The 16,361-nt window shown below is 37.0% G+C and overlaps 1 protein-coding gene across 5 annotated transcripts in view; it reads right to left on the bottom strand.

The window, feature by feature from the left end:
- SOX6 (SRY-box transcription factor 6) overlaps window positions 1-16,361 on the bottom strand; it is a 364,152-nt gene that overhangs the window by 294,978 nt on the left and 52,813 nt on the right. For 2 of the 5 annotated variants that reach the window (XM_064714998.1, XM_064715002.1), the window contains exon 1: window positions 8,864-8,957. The exons of the other annotated variants lie outside the window; for them this stretch is intronic. The gene's annotated coding sequence lies outside the window, so the exon portion shown is untranslated. Of the gene's footprint in view, window positions 1-8,863; window positions 8,958-16,361 lie in introns of those variants that run through there. 5 annotated transcript variants of the gene reach the window in all.

The raw sequence follows: 16,361 nt of genomic DNA, 5'->3' as shown, positions 1-16,361 counted from the left end.
TTAAATGCATCTGATAACAAGCCACACATTGCTGAAATTACTTACCGCCTCATTTTATGATTAATTAAACATGTAGATTAAAGTTGCAAAAGAATTTAGATTAATGAGCAAGTTAAGTCTTGCTGATATAAGTGAATTGGGAATTGGATGCTCTGTGGAACTTTATAAACATGCATTTTATAATGAGTAAGACAAGGCTACATGTTGAATCCTGGCCACAAGGGCCTTTGACGATGCAGTCTTTTTTAACATGGTTTGACAGCTTTCAAATAACATTCTACTATAGACTTTAAACTTTGTGCATTGCTGTAAAACATGAGACTACATAACTCATGTATTAGGAGTACGATTATTTCAAAGCTCTCCAAGGTAATGACCCCCTGTAGCAGCAGCTGTTCAGAAAAATTACAAGCTCGATTGTTATTTTAATCAGAGAGAATTTAGTAGTTAAAAGCAGTTATGCAACTACTAAAATTATACGACACTCCATCAGTAGCCTCATAGCATCTTTCATAGTCCTGTTCCTCCCAATTCCCTCACCAAAAAACCTTGGTCATATTAGTGAAACAGGGTGTTCAGTGATTCATGAAAAATTCAGTCATTTATTAAATCTGGGTTCTGTGCAAGGCAAGGTAAAACTTAAATATGTGATTATTCTTATCAGATCCAAGAGTGTGTAAAAACACCTGCTAGGTTTGCCAATTGTCCATTTTTCCTCTTTTAAGAACATCTACACCTATTCCACCCAGATCTGTCTGCATCAGAAAGCCAAATTGGACTTCATGGCTTTGCAGGGCAAAAGCAAATCAGATCACTCATCCAGATGTGCTTTGCTTTGTACAGGATGCTGAAACTAAACTACTGACTTATCTGTATATTTATACTATTGACTTATCTGTATATTTATGTCATTTGTAAAACTTTCCTCATCTACTGCATCAAATGCCTCCTGCAGAGGAGACTCAGACTCAGACCTCAGACTCACCTGAGCTGGCTGGCTACTTTTAAACCATACGGTTCTTTTTTTGAAATTTGCATAAGAACCCATTTCCTTGTCCTAGATGTGTCCTACCAATTTACATCCTAACTTCAAAATATCAAAGGTCTCTCCAACAAAAATCAAGGACAACAAGAAGCAAAAATGTGCGTTCAGCACAAATTGCTCATGAAAAATATTAACCTCAGGTCACTAAGGTATGCTCATTTTTTCTAAGTATGTGTACCAACAGAAGTACAATGCCTTTATTTAGAGTTCTACAGCAGAGCACATGCCTTGAATACTTTGACTTCTTACTGATTCACTACAACACTTTAGCATAAGTTAATTATCAACCTTCAGCTGGACTGGTGCACATCAGTGTGTCTTTCGGAACACCACAACAGCCAGTTCCTACCTATTCTGTGCAGGGATGCTCCAAGATCATATTTACTGCCCTAGGACTACAAGCATCATCTGATTTATTTAAAAGTGGATAGTGATTGTGTCATTTAGGGTTAGGATGTCCTGCATCCATAGAATCAGTCTTCCTGTTCTGTTTTCTAATTGAGTTTAAGCTTTTCATATACAACTACTTTATAATAGTTAATATATATTTGAAAGTATCTTTACTAATCAATAAATAAATAAATGATAATCCTTATTGTGTATATAATGTGATAATTAATTCTTAGAAAAGGTACCTCCCATTTGCTAAACAACTCTACCTATGCATTTTAGTGCTATCACCAGGTTCTCTGGCCTTCCTTCAGAAGACACTGCTTGTTTCATTAACTGTGCTCTGGCTTTGTAATGTAGCAGGTTGCAGTCATGTCAAGGCATAAATTTACTAAAATGCAGTAAATTTTACTTGTAAGTTAAGGGATTCGTCTGTTTTACATTCCACTTCCAAAGTTCTGGGACATCTGTCCTCTCCAGTCTAGGTCCATTACATCATGCTCTGAACACACTCCTAATATAAAAATCTCACTAAACTGCAGAACAAAACAGAAGCAACAAAGTATGAGCTGAAAGAAGTTTTCTTCACAGCATGCTGAACATACTCATGATTAATAAGTTTCATTTTCCTCAAGTGAAAAAATAACTCTGCAGTCAAATAAAACTGCTTAGCTGGAGTCAATAAATGCAAGTCAATGGCAAATCCATGTTGATGGCACAAGGTAGGTAGTGGGTGTTTTTCTATCTTTGATATTCAGTGGAAAAAAAAAATCTCACCATAGGTCAATATTTGATAGCAGATAACAAGCATGTGTTCTTACTTATTAGAAGATTGTCTAACCACAATAAATGTTATTATCCAATTCACTTTTTCCACGTATTTTTGTGCTTCCCTGTCATATGCATTTAATGTATTCTACTGAAAGAAACTTAGTGTGTAGATGCAATACAGAGTAGCACATAAAATCTTCAGAAACTAATATCCCAAAGGTTTTAAGAACACACCACAGTACAGGACAAACAAACAAGTGGCAACTTGCCACTCAGCTCAGAGTTCAAAGGAACAAGTATTGAAAAGGTAGCTCTCAAAAACCTCAAAAATGAAAGAATATATTAGCTTTCCCTAGCTTTTTTACCCAACAGAACACTTTTGATCCCTGTCCATAAGCTTACCACCAAGGACTACATTTCCTGGATTCAGCTATTTGCTCAGAGGGTGAGGCAGCTCCACTCCTCCCCCTGTCACCATAGCACACTGAAGCTGCACTCAAAACAGTTAAAAGGAGGAAATAGAATCATTGCACAAAGGCGTTTTTTAAAGAGCAATCTGATCTCCACTGAAGCGCTAGGCTTCAGAAATACTAAAAAGTACAATTAGCTGATTAAACTTTTAATTAGTCTGTTAGCAAAACTCTGTTCGTCCTGTTTTCAACAGCAAACTTGTTTTAATGTACTTTGAAGGATCCTAAAGAAGAAAATTTAAATTTAACAGCAAATGTGAATTCTCACTCGAGTTTCAAAACAAGTGGCTTGGGCACTTATAAGCATTGCTACTTTAAACTTGCAGAAAGATTTAGACTTCTGAATTGAACTGATAGTAATTTTTCACATATTCCACCATTCTATAAAACTTATTACAACTACCAGGCTGGCTTCAAATTTTCTCAAACCTAAAGCAAAACACTGACAGAAATCTGCTGAGATTTCTGGCAGAAATTACTGGTCACAGAGGTCCTGGTAGGGTCTGTTGTCAAGGTTGTCTGAGGCAGGTATCTGGAGCATTCCCTAGATACCCACAGTGAAACTGGCATTTTGAAACTGATACTGTGGTTATTAAGTCTTCAGATACTTTAGAAGTGGTCTGGAATTAAATAGTCTGTGGCCACTTAACTCTGCTTCTACTTCTACCCTGTAAGCAGATTACTGAGACACAAAAATTAAAGCATGCAAATGAATTTTAAAGATATACAAGAACTATAAGAAATATTTTTTCCCTGGAGATTTGCCAGTGGAAAATGTTGCTAACTTGTCTGTTTCTTCAAGAGCACGTCCAGCAGATCCCATCTACTATAGAATGATATGTTCTCACAGACAGAAAAGGAGGTTGCTTCAAAGCTATCAGTCAGGGCTGGCTACAGAGAAGTATCCTCCTACTCAGCTGTTCTCCAGAATCATCTTTCCAACATGTAAATATGAACAAAACATTAACCAGAGAATTAATGAAAATAACTCTGATTTATAGTCCATATCTGATTTACACACATACCTTCTATTGTAAGAAAACAAGCACTGAGAATTATTACCCTTTCACTTTTTTTTTTTTTCTACCTCAGTAATTGCACAGAAACATTGCTAAAGGCTGTACCAGGGAAAATTTTGGGGTTTTTGTGTCCCATACCACTTGATAGAACAAATCAAAGATATGAAACAGTTTGAAATTAATTGTCTCAAAAGGAGACACCTTCACACTGTAATATAGAATAAGAAGAAACTTTACCTGGAAGGAATTAAGGAGTGGCCTTTTAAGTCATGATTGTACTAATTCATGGAACAGATAGAAATTTCTCCTGCTGGCAGAGTTGGTCTGCATTCAGGAATGGATGTCAACACAGGAAAAGTCCAGTGTGGATGATTAAAAAATGAACAGAAATATGTGCATGTGCCAGTAGCACGCGGAGACAAATAGTCCAAAGAATGCTCAGATGACATTTGACGTTACCAGCACATGACAACACACTGCATTATATTTAAAGACAAGAACCAGGATGACATGTCTAAGCTTCCAGAGCTCTTCATGTTACTTGCTCACTTAGCTTCTAGTATCCATCCAAAATTAACCTTAAGTGTCTCCCTGTACAAGGGTAAAAATAGGAAAAAGAGGGAGCATCTGCATATTCGATCCCATGACACCACTGACATTTTACTCATTTTATGAGATGAATAAATGAAAGGGGTGACTTCACAAAAGTCATTTTGATATAGTTTAGAGGTATAAAGCTAAACTTAGATTGGGCAAATCAAAATAATTCTATTGAACTTGTCTTGGCCATACCAAAACCCCCCAGCAGTGGTTAAGTCACCTTGTTTGTTAAATACAGATGTTTCCTGCTGAAAAAAAAAGAAAAACAGAAAAAAAAGCAACCCAACTTATAATTTCTGTATCTATGACCAGTGTCACTACAACATGCAAGAGAGGATTCTCAAAACTCTGTATATGAGTTTCCAATCCTGACAGGAAACTGTGAGGAAAGCTCTCACTTCTCTCCTTTTAAATGACCTAAAGCTAGCATTATTCAAAAAAAAAAAAAAATCATTGGAAGATACTTAGATATCATGGTTGTGGTGGCCACAGTAGGTACTCGAAGACAGTTAAACAGGCTTATTGACTATTACATAAGTGCTTTTCAGAGTTTGTCATTTCACACAGAAAAAATTACAGGGCGGGGACATGGAAAAAAATAAGCAAAAAAACCAGAATCTAAGGGGAAAAGAGAGCTCATTGTTCCATTGTCCCAACAAATCAACATTTTGAAATAACATTTTGTTAGAGAGCTCCCTTTTTTCTCCTGCAAAGTGAGTATTATTCATATTTATCTGAAATCTATCAGGTCAGCGTGAGACACAATCAACAGAGAAAGACTTTTTGGAAGGACACCACTTGCTGCATGCTCCTCAGTTTTAGCTTAAGCCAGTTTGGTCTTCATTCTGCTCTCTACTGGGTATTCAGAGAGCCAGAAATGGGCTTTATTATTCCAGAAAGCCACACATCTCCTATGTATGGCAGACATTTAATCTTAATGGATCCCACAGCAACTCCATCAAGATACTAAATAAGAGCAAGGGTAGGGCTGTCAAGCACTACAGATGAGTGCTCTGGGAGCAAAGAACAGCTCATCCACCATGTGTCATGGGCTTTTCAACATATTTCCATCTTTCCCCGGGATTAGTTGAAGAATGGAAAGGAGAGTTTGGCAACCAAATATATGCCTCTGCTTAGGGAGAACTAAGAAGAATGAGGAAGGATTACTTCCCTTATTTCATGGGCAGGAAAAATCATCCATCAGAATGACAAATGCAGTACCTTTATAGGCTCACAGCCATTCTCTGAGCAATTCCGTGGTGCTATTGTGAACTCACAGCTACTTTCCTGTTAATCTGCTTTTAAAAACCTCAACAGCTGCTGAGAACACCAATAATAATGCTTTTAATAATAACCAAACCTTATGCAGAAACCTTATAGCAGCCTTCCAGTATCTAAATGGGGGCTACCAGAAAGCAGCTAGAGAGGTTTTAGAGGGGCATGTAGTGATAGGACACAGAGGAATGACTGTAAACTGAAAAAGGAGAGGTGTAGATTAGATCTTAGGAAGAAATTTCACTATGAGGCTGGTGAGGCACTGGAACAGGTTGCCCCAGAAGCTGTGGGTGCCCCATCCCTGGAAGTGTCCAAGGCCAGGTTGAATGGGCCTCTGAGCAACCTGGGACAGTGGGAGGTGTCCCTGCCCATGGCAGGGGGTTGGAATGGAATTACCTTTAAGGTTCCTTCCAACCCAGGCCATTCTGCGATTTTAATATCTCAAAGTATAAGTAGGTTGACTCAAACACTAAAAGGGGAATGGCACAGGAGGCCCTGAATGCCAGTTTGTGTTTGTAGGACTACCAACATGAATGGATCAGACAGTTTAAAAGAATGGATCATGTCACAGGGCTCCTGAAACAATGAATGACCAGAACCAAACAGAAAGTGGGAGTAAAAAGGAATTCTTATGTTTTCATCAAGAGCCATGAACAATTCAAGGGCACTGTCAGGTACAAGACATGTAAAAATACTCATGTGGAAATACCAGGAAAGAATTTCAACTGTTGGGTCAGGGATTTTTTTCCAGCCAAGACAGAAGAGCAGGAGGGGAGTGTTGGCATTTAAATTTATAAAAACATTGAACCTTGTGATCTTTGTTGCTATATTAAACAGAAACTATAGTTACTTCTCTGAGAAATCTTTTGTGTTAGAACTCAGTAGATTAATAGGATGCCCAAACTAATCTGGGAGTCTAGAAACAGGACTAAGTGGATATTCTCAAAAGACTGTGTTTCAATAGACCTCTCATGCACTGGAGCTTGGATAGGAATATAATGACTACTCCACTTCATCATCTAATATCTGTTAAAGACATTTAAATACTTCCTTAGTAATATTACTTCCTCCGGTTACAACAACTGCAGACTGAGACGTCCTGGGAAAATATTCTCTTATCTATAGAGCCTCTGTTTTTCTGTTACTATGAAACTTCTGTCCTTCATTAACATTCAAATCACCTTCTTTCTCTGCAGCTGGTGGAGAGGCACTTCACTTTTTTGTCCTAGCAGTGATATAGCAGAACCTTTAACCAAGAACAGGATGTGTCTGGGATCACCTTTAGAGTTTAAAGTTTGTAAACTCGTAGGTTTTTTAGAATCTTGAAAGGCAAAACAGAGAAACGGTCCAGGAAATAGCTGTAATTAGGAATCATCCTTTTCTTTCTTTTCTCCCTGTTTTTAAAACTGTTGTTTCAAATAAACTGGCCTTAAATACTGCATAGGAGGCTATTCCAGGAGGTTGTTCTGGTGAGATATGTATTTGCTTTCTTTAAAAAAAAAAGTCTCAAAAAAATGCCACTTTCCCTAATACCAGATAACCTCTCCCTTCCACTCACAAAATACCAAAAATTGTAAACCTACATCTTTGAAGAGAGAAAGAACACTTTAGGACAGCAGAATTGAATACTTCTTTCAGCTTTGCTAGGCTTAGAAAGCGGTTTTGCAAACAGACTTTTGCAACACTACCAAAGAAATCTTTGATCAAATTTGTCAGAGAAACTAGAAAATGAGTTTGACTCACCTAACTAATCTAGTTTTCAGAGAGATAAAGGCTAAAACAGTTCTCTTTAGTAATATCACTTACACCTTCCCTGGACAGAATTACATATCTGTAACATATTTCAGTGATTTTCATGTGCATTACTGGAAGGATAAAAAATACTTATTTTATGGTGCTAGCTAATTATTTGGGAACTCCTAACCTTAAGAAGGTTAAACACCAGTTCTCAACATTTTTGAGCATTATCAACGATGAATATTAAATTATAAAGACAAAGTTTAATATATATAATATAAATACCATTTTCCACAAAATAAAGTTTTAGTTTTCAGTTAGATAAAACACAAAATATTTCTAGACCTTGGAACTTATATTATACTACTTATAGAACTTATATGATACTATTATAGCTATGTTCTGTCACCAGTCCATTTTAATTTAAGAAGTTCACTCTAAATTGCCAATTCTATTTTTTAACTGCAAAAATTCTATTTTATCCTGTTTGTAATATTGCATTTTTTCACTATAGCCATTAATGGTAATATTGTGATTATATTAACAATAAATGGTCAATTACTTTTACATCCCTGTTATTTTTCAGTTTGTAGAATTAGTACAACTGGTTAATAGCAGAAGGAACTTGTTTTGGTGCTCACTCAGTTTTAGAGTTCCTACTTGGGAGTAAAACAAAAACTTTAATTGAATCAGAGAAAATAATTAAAAACAAAAAAATCTTAATTTTCTTTTTGATATGTTTCTGTTTGATTATGACATTCATTTGTCATAGTCTCAAAATTTATTAAGGCTCCAATTTAATTAACTTACAAAAACTGACCTAAAAAAATTTTTAAAACCTGTCACATTTTGAAAGAAATATCAAATTACTGTATTCAAGGTAGTGAAATTATTTCTTTGATGAACACTAAATGCTCTATTGTGCTAGATGGGAACTGCATGAACATATCTTTTTTTTTTTACAACTGAAGCCTTATCTGAAAACAAGCCTTTGGCACATACTTATTGAAAAATGCTAAAAAGGGAAGAAACATGTATAATTCCTATAGCAAGTAGAACCTGGAGAACCATGTACCATTTAAAAGCAATAAACGTTTCCTAGTGAGTGTGGGTAGCTTGAGAGTTATTAACATGTCAGTAGTTTAAAATGGCCCCTACTGAATGGTAACACAAGTAGCAGCAGTTGTTACTACAACCACTGTATTTACAATTGTAATAATTGAAAGGAGCGTTACAGCCATTTGTGGTTAATCCCTCTTTTGGGCAATAGAATTTGCCATCCCTTCTATGATTATAGCTCAAAAAAAATTGTTAATTTATCAAAGATTAAGAAAGGAAACAGAGATGAAATGCACTGCTCATAGCCATAAAACCAGGAGCAACCACCACAGGTCAACCTGCCTGGACACAAACACTGAATGACCTTGAAGAGCTTGCATTTTCTTAGCTCATGAAAACTTAAGAAAAATATCCTCTCTCTGCACCCAAACTGGAATGAATCTTAACAGCCACCAAGAAGAATGTTTAGGAAAAATATATCAGAGCATGGTACTTACCCAGAGACTGGAGACTGGCACTAACTGTCAAGGAGAAGCAAGTGCATGGAAGCTGATCCCTCCCATCTTCACCAAGTTACACCACCAAATTAGCCTCCCTCCCATTTGCAGGTGCTGCTCCCCTGAATGCTAATGCCTATCACATGTGCTTACAAGGCAAAGAAAAATCCCCTAAATTTCATTGGGCTGGACAGAGCAATATTTCAAGAAGCAGCTGTTGTTGGTAGCGTTCAAGTTTATTGGCAATCCTTATGAAACTACCCCCAAAACACATACTGTGTCTGATCTCATGTTAAGAAGGCTTTTCTCTAAAGAGTATTGAATCACTTTAATGTAGATTCTAATGCTGCCTTGCTCCGCTTTCAAGGTAGCCAGTAAATTCAGCTTTACTACTCTACTATAAAGATGTGAAAGAACTGTAACAGCATCTAAAAATGAGCTGTTGCCACTATACTGTTCAGTTTAGAAAACTCTAAACTGAATACTGATGAAAAATGTTAATGATAGTTTGCTGAGTTGCCAAGAGAAATGAGACAAGACAATTCACTACATTTTTGTTATAAAATGTAAATTAAAACATCCTAAAGAATCTGCCACAACTCCAAGAAGGACTGAAAGGAAGATCTAAACAATTTTTTAAAAAGAGCTATCCAGCAGCCATACTTACCTAATCACAATCACAGCAAAGACCTCAATATTCACAGGATTTTAACTCCTGCAAAGTCCTGTCTATTGCAAGGAAGGATCTCAAAGTATTTAAAGCACCTTGCTGAATTAAGGCCTTAATCACATACATATTATACACCTCTGAGCAGTTGGCATTAGATCACCAATACATACTCAATAGACTGGATAGGATGGTAAATTCAAAATGCTGTAATAGTGTCAAGGGAACTTTAGGTTGCATATCAGGAAAAGGTTGTTTTCCTGACTTCCAGAGGGTGCCTGGGCACTGGAACAGCTCCCCTGGGCTGGGAGCACAGCACCAGCCTGCCAGAGCTCAAGAAGCATTTGGACAATGCTCTCAGGCACATGGTGTGATATTTGTGGGTGTGATTTGTTCGGTGCAGGGCCAGGAGTGGTCCTCAATGATCCCTGTGGGTCCTTTTCAACTCAGGATATTCTATGATTCTGTGTGAAATGTCAGAAATGCCCCCTGAGCCTGTGATTCTTTAGCTGTGAGGCAGTGGCTTGTCTCCTTTATCACACCCATGTCTCCGACCCTGAGACTGAAAATGAATACTGTCTTTCTTCAGTAGTGATAATGAAATTATTTTACAGCCCCAGCCCTTCCCCAGACTTGGTAAACTAATTCCATGGCATGACCTCAGTCCTGCAACTCACAAATGGCACAGAAGGTACAGAGAAAAGGCAGAAAGGAGAGGCACTGTATCCCCTGGCATCTCTGTGTGGCAGCTGGTGAGACAAAACAAAAAAATCAGATCACTGCCTAGAGAGTCTATTGGCAACTCTCAGTTGCATCTGGGAACAATGACCCATCAAAGCTAACTACGCATTGTTAATATCCCTACCTAATCCAGGCAACGGGAAAGAAAAGTGCAGAGTGCCCTAGCAAATCCTACAACCTTCCAACTCACTCACATCTTCACTTGCCTGGCTCTGGTAAGCAAATAAGCAGCATTATTGCAGCAGTGTCCCCACTGCTGCCATAAACATCATCTGGGGCCAGGCTGGGGGTGAGGGTGCATTCACTGCTGCCAGAGGGTATTTATTCCATATTCTCACAAAATACAGAGAAGCCAAGGAGGCTCCATTTCAAGCTTCCACCTCACTGGTCTAAGAAAAAATTAATGTGGTGCAGAATTTCCCTACAGTGATATACTTGGGTCTGGGAAACATGTTTCTGAGGGCTGGATTACGATTTTTGGGATGCAGAATTTTCGAGCTATTGGGTTCTAAGCCTGCACAGTCTTAAGCTTGCAGCTATTGGCATGTTTGACATTTTAAACTATGAAATACCAACCTATTTTGAAATTGTCCAAATCATTAGTTGTGGAATTTTCCTAGCACTTCATGAATACCACTGTTAATTGGGCAATTAACTCGAAACTACAGAATATGCTGTGATGGCATGATATGATATAAGCCATGTAAAAGAAGGAACAGCCAAGCAACTCAGTATGTTGAAAGATATTAATGAAGTGGCAAAATCTGCCAGAAAAATAATAATGGGTGATTTTAACTACCCCAATATTAACTGGTTGAATAACACATCTGTACATGGTTTGGAGAAGCAGCTTATTGATACTATAAATGGCTTCTTTTTGGAGCAGCTCCTTCTGGAGCACAGAGGAGGAGGAGTTCCACTCAGTTATTAATTTGTGTGTGTGTTTGTGTAGAAAGCAAGCATGGGTGTTCTGCTAAGCAACAATGGCCATGGGACAATGAGTTTGAATCTGGATGATGAAGTATTTCAAGTGGTAACCAAATAGTTAATGGCAGGTGGGTGGGTGAGGAAAAACCCATGAACAACAGACATCTCGAAGGGATGGCTGTTTTGGAGGAATGAAGGAGTTTATTCACACAAGAAACAAAACACCAGAATTAAAAAGAGAAGGGAGGAAAATATATTTTAATAAAAAGGGCTAGGTTAGCATGTTTCTGGGGTGAAGTACAAGAATCTATGAGGTCTTAAAAAATAATTCTCTTTGAATGTGTGAACTCTGCCTAAATGTTTAAAACAGTGCATAACACTGATTATTGTTATAACTTACTGCTCAATATTGTACAATATCAAACAAAACCATAATACAAATGGTGGCAATCAAAATGTATAAATTCTGTTTTAAAAGTTACAAGAAGATAAATTATTATTTTTCCATAATTATTCAAGCTGACCTGCAAGGAGGACACATATATGTTATCTAATGTACAAATCTGGAATCTGGAGTAAGAGCATAAAGGTCTTACGACTTTTTTGAGAAATTTAGCAAAAAAGATAATGGAATGTGTGTGGTTATGCTTCCCTTATCATCCTCTCAATGGGGGGGATCTTTTACTTCATTTTACTTTGCTTGGCTTCAGATTCTTGACCTTTACTCTGATCATTTCAGCAGATCTAACTGTAGTTGTGTCCTATCAGTGACCAATTCTTTTTAAGAAATTGTTATATTCCAAGCTAGTAAAAATTTGAATAGAAAATATTCAAATTTTCTTCCTAAAGTAGGAATTTCCTATACACAGCCAGTTTGCCAGCTACTCTTTCCTCTTCACTCTGCTGCCCTACAAGACTTTAGATCTTCTGCAAGACCATGTGTCAGTTCCTGAAAACAACTTTGAGAGAAGTTTTACACTGTGTGAACTGTTTCATTGGGAAAGGCTGAAGTGAGTGATAAAACTCATGTAACCTGCTTTGTTTTAGCTTTGGAGAATTGGATTAATTACTCCCTGGGGCTTTTTGGCTCCTGCAGGGAGCATCTCTGAGACCAAGTTTCAGAGCCAGGATTATATTTACACAATTAAGTGTAGCCTTTGAATATTTTATGATGCACACTACTGAATCCATCACATGCATGTATTAAGAACAGAAGCTGCTCCCACTTACTTCAAATTGATTTTACTCAATGTCTTGTTAATGTGGACACACAAAAATATCAATTCCTCATCACTGTACATGAACTTAAAATACTAAAAGTAAAAAATTATTTCAAATTTTCAAATTATTTGTATTTTAATTATTAATTAAAGGATAACCAAGAAGAAAAGAAAATTATGGAACATTTTTTTTGAATGCACTGATTTTTAAAACTGACCTTTGTACTGTATCTTGTCTTTAATATCTTTAAGTAACATTTTTAATATGGGCTTCACTTTGATCAGCACTTTTTAATTAACTTAAGAAATGTGAGTGTTTTACAGCACAGTCTTTATCAATTTTTTTTATTTAGCTATTAACAGTTATGTTTTACCTTCAGCAGACCATTATCAGATTCCTATTGAGTCAGGCTTTGGTATATACCAAAATCTTGATACATCTAGCAAGCAGTTAACCTCTTACTCTGCTCTCTCTTGTAACTGTGATTATGATGAATGAGTGGTTAGTTCAAAGCAATTCTGTTTTATGTCAATAAATGAATCAAACAGCCATTGGTATATGGGCATTAGGAACACAGAGAGAAAATGAAGTTGTCTGGGGACACTTTATAACCCTTTCCCTTGTAAGTAATATGATTTGAAAAGTTAATGCTGACATCAACTGTTGGTATTGTTGATCTCTGCAGTAGAATAAGACATTCTTTGTCTTATTTACGTAAAATGAGAAATACTGTATATAATTTATTACTCACAGCATGGCTTAGAGAAAATTCTCTTTACAGCTTTCCTGAGATGCTGCACTGTAGTTATTAAATTACTGGAAACTTTAGGTTTGTGATGAACAACCATTTCTTCCAGAAATATTTGGTCTCTGTAAATGCCAATCACTTACTGAAAACCTGTCCAGGTATGGCTTTGTGCAAGTACTTTGCTTCTACATTCCTAATTGGGCTTCTTAGCAGAAATCCTTCCTATTCCACTCTCCCAAGCATTGCACACAACTTCAGCAGCATATAGAATTGTTTGGATGAGGATTTGCATTTTCTTGCTTAGCACTTTTGCAAAGGGGTTTTTAGACAGCAGATGGATCTAGAGCATTGCACGGATCTCATCCAGCACACATATGGAGCAGCAGCAGAGCGAGGAAGCCCCGCTCACATACAGAGCATGACAGCCCTTGGAAAAAGAAAAAGCATTTCTAGCAGCAGCTCCACTAAGTGGTTCAACTTTCACCAGAAAGTAAGCAAAGACAACACGTGTGGCCCCTGTCTTTGTGCAGTGTGTCAGGAGCTGGTTGGAGGGTGCTCTTGCTCACACTGGTGTCCTCATCCCAGCAACTGCTAAAGAGTCTTATAGCCAGAAACCCCTTGGGTTTATGTGAATTAAAACTGTTATTCTGTTTATTTCCTATTGTGCCATACATTTCTTTCTTCATAAAGAACTGAAGGAGATTTCTGTGCTATGCTAAATATCAAAATCCCAAAAGTAGCTTAAATGCATTACTTGTTTATTATAGGAAAAACTGCCTAAAATGAATACAATGCTTTCACAATACAAATATTCTGTGTACCCATTCATTTGTTTACTTATTACCAAGAAACAGCCTGCATGGTCAGCAGAGAAGCAGCCAAAATAATGTCTGCTGCACTCGGAAGGTAAAGGGGAGCTCAGATAGGAGCAGGTTTCTGTGCCAGCATCAGGCAACAGACTTTGCTTCTATTAGAGCTACAAGTCCCCAGGTGACCTCCCACAACCAAACAGCTTGGGATAAAATCCCACAAGGGAGTCCATCAGACATCCCAGTTGGAAGCACAGGCTGGGGAAAGAACCTCAGATGCTGAAAAACAAACGGGACTTTTGGTATTTGAGCTCTGTGCTGTTCTCAGCAAAGGAGTGGCTCAGCCACCTTTCCCCCGCCTTGAGTCCTTCCCCACACCTTCCTCTCCTCAGGTACAGCCACAAAACTCCGGATGGATGCAAAAATGCTTCTATCAGATCCTCACTGGCAAATGTCTTTGGGCACCAGGTTTTAGCTGAGCATAAAGAAATGCTTTTCCCACCTCCACTTTCTTTCTACTCAACTTACTGTCTCTGAAGAACATCTAAAATATGTACATTTAGGAAATTATTCTCACACAAAAAAATTCTTCAAGGCGGTGTCTTCTTTTTTATTTATTTACACCACATGTTATATACTGGAAATTTGTTTCTTACTAGAAATTTTGTGTGTTGCAACCCTTACATAAAAACAACAAGACAGGGTTCCACAAGAAATCGATTTTATATTCACCAATTATAAAATAAACCCAGGAAAAAAGAGCTTCAAATTTCTGAGGGTCTAGTTAAATTATGTTTTAAAAAGATTATTTTACACTAGCATGTCACAGTGTCAGCTGGAAAGGATGCAGAAAATAAAGGCCTCTGGTACCTGCAGCACACACGTGCCAAAAAAGGTGTGGATGCTGCAGCAATAGAGATTCTAGTTAGGCACCACTGTCTTAATAGGAACTTTGTTGTCTTAATAGAAACTTTGAAACAGTCCTTTGTAGAAAGAGGTACGTGATAAGCCGGCAAACATCTCCTTGATCAAAATGCTGATTAACACCCTGTCTTGTGAAAAGAAAAATGGAGATCAGCTTTTTCAGACTTGGGTTCAGTATATTGTTTCTGTGGAAAGTAAAGAGCAAATATTTTCCCAAATATATTAACTGTAATCCAGTAGAACATCACATGTTATCAATTAAACCCATAAGGTAATAGTACCAAAGACATATGTCTTCATGTGCTCCACAGAGGCTGTGCTTTCTTTGAATTGTTATACAAACAGTCACAATTAAATAATTTTCTCCTTTTAAATAAGCTGGTAGAAATACAAAGCACAAATCCATTTGGTCAGATGCTCCATGTAATAGAAATAAATAGAAGTAAGTAAGGTGTAAATAGAAGCACTCTAAATTAAACAAAAAAAGAGTATAAATGTTGCCTTAAAAATAAGACTGGGGAAAAATATCAAATATTGATTTTGAAGAAAAGCATACTTCTGTTAATATGCTGATTAGAGTAAGTGCTTGAAAAGATAAAATTTACCTACCCACAATGTCAGTTTTGTTGTGTCATAACGTGTGTGCATGTGTGTGTTCCCTAAGTGCTTCTGGTTCTGTTCTCAAACCTTCTTAAAATAAAAATCCTGTTGTTTGTTTTCAAAGAAATTTGGTTTAATTCCCAAATAAAATTATATTTTTTGCCATGCCTTCAACACAGGTTTTTCTCTATAGAGCTCAAGACACGGAAGTTTCATGGGCTTTAACAACCCTCATTTCAGGTTTTATTTTTCTCACTCTGTGTTTTCACATTGTAGCCAAGCCACAATAAAATGTTTACACAGAAACTGAACTGTTAGTAACAAGATGTATCTAATTGCTGATGTACAAGCAAAATTGGGTTTAAATGCTGTGTTATTAAATGATATTTATTTTGCCATTTATATCTTTAAATAACTATTGCAGTTTACTACTGGACAAACCTACTTGAGAAGAACAATTAAATAAATTAAACCACGTTAAAACCACATTCTTGAAAAAAAGGTAACCTTTAGTTAGGACAATTACTCTGTGGGCATAAAACAAAAGCACAAATGTCACATTTTCCATGAAATTTACTTTTGTATGAATCATCAATCCTGTTTTCCCCTGAACAAAACTAGCCAAATATGACCAAAAAATCCCAAAGTTGCCTGAACTGGATGATCCAAGTAATTACATGTTACAGCAGAATGCATCTATGACAAAACTTTCAAAAATTTGAGGAAAAAGTTATTATAGCCCCTGGTTGAAATAGCTTTGGTATAGACCTATAGCAGCATTTAGCTGATCTTGCTCTATTCCCATAAAAAATCTGCAGAGTTTCAAAGATCAATCTTCCCAGCACTGATCTGCACTCCTTC

This window comes from Zonotrichia leucophrys, chromosome 5 (assembly GCF_028769735.1).
Source record: "Zonotrichia leucophrys gambelii isolate GWCS_2022_RI chromosome 5, RI_Zleu_2.0, whole genome shotgun sequence".
Lineage (NCBI taxonomy): Eukaryota > Metazoa > Chordata > Aves > Passeriformes > Passerellidae > Zonotrichia > Zonotrichia leucophrys.
The sequence above is the reverse complement of the archived record's forward strand: the minus strand, read 5'-3'. Positions and strand labels throughout refer to the sequence as shown.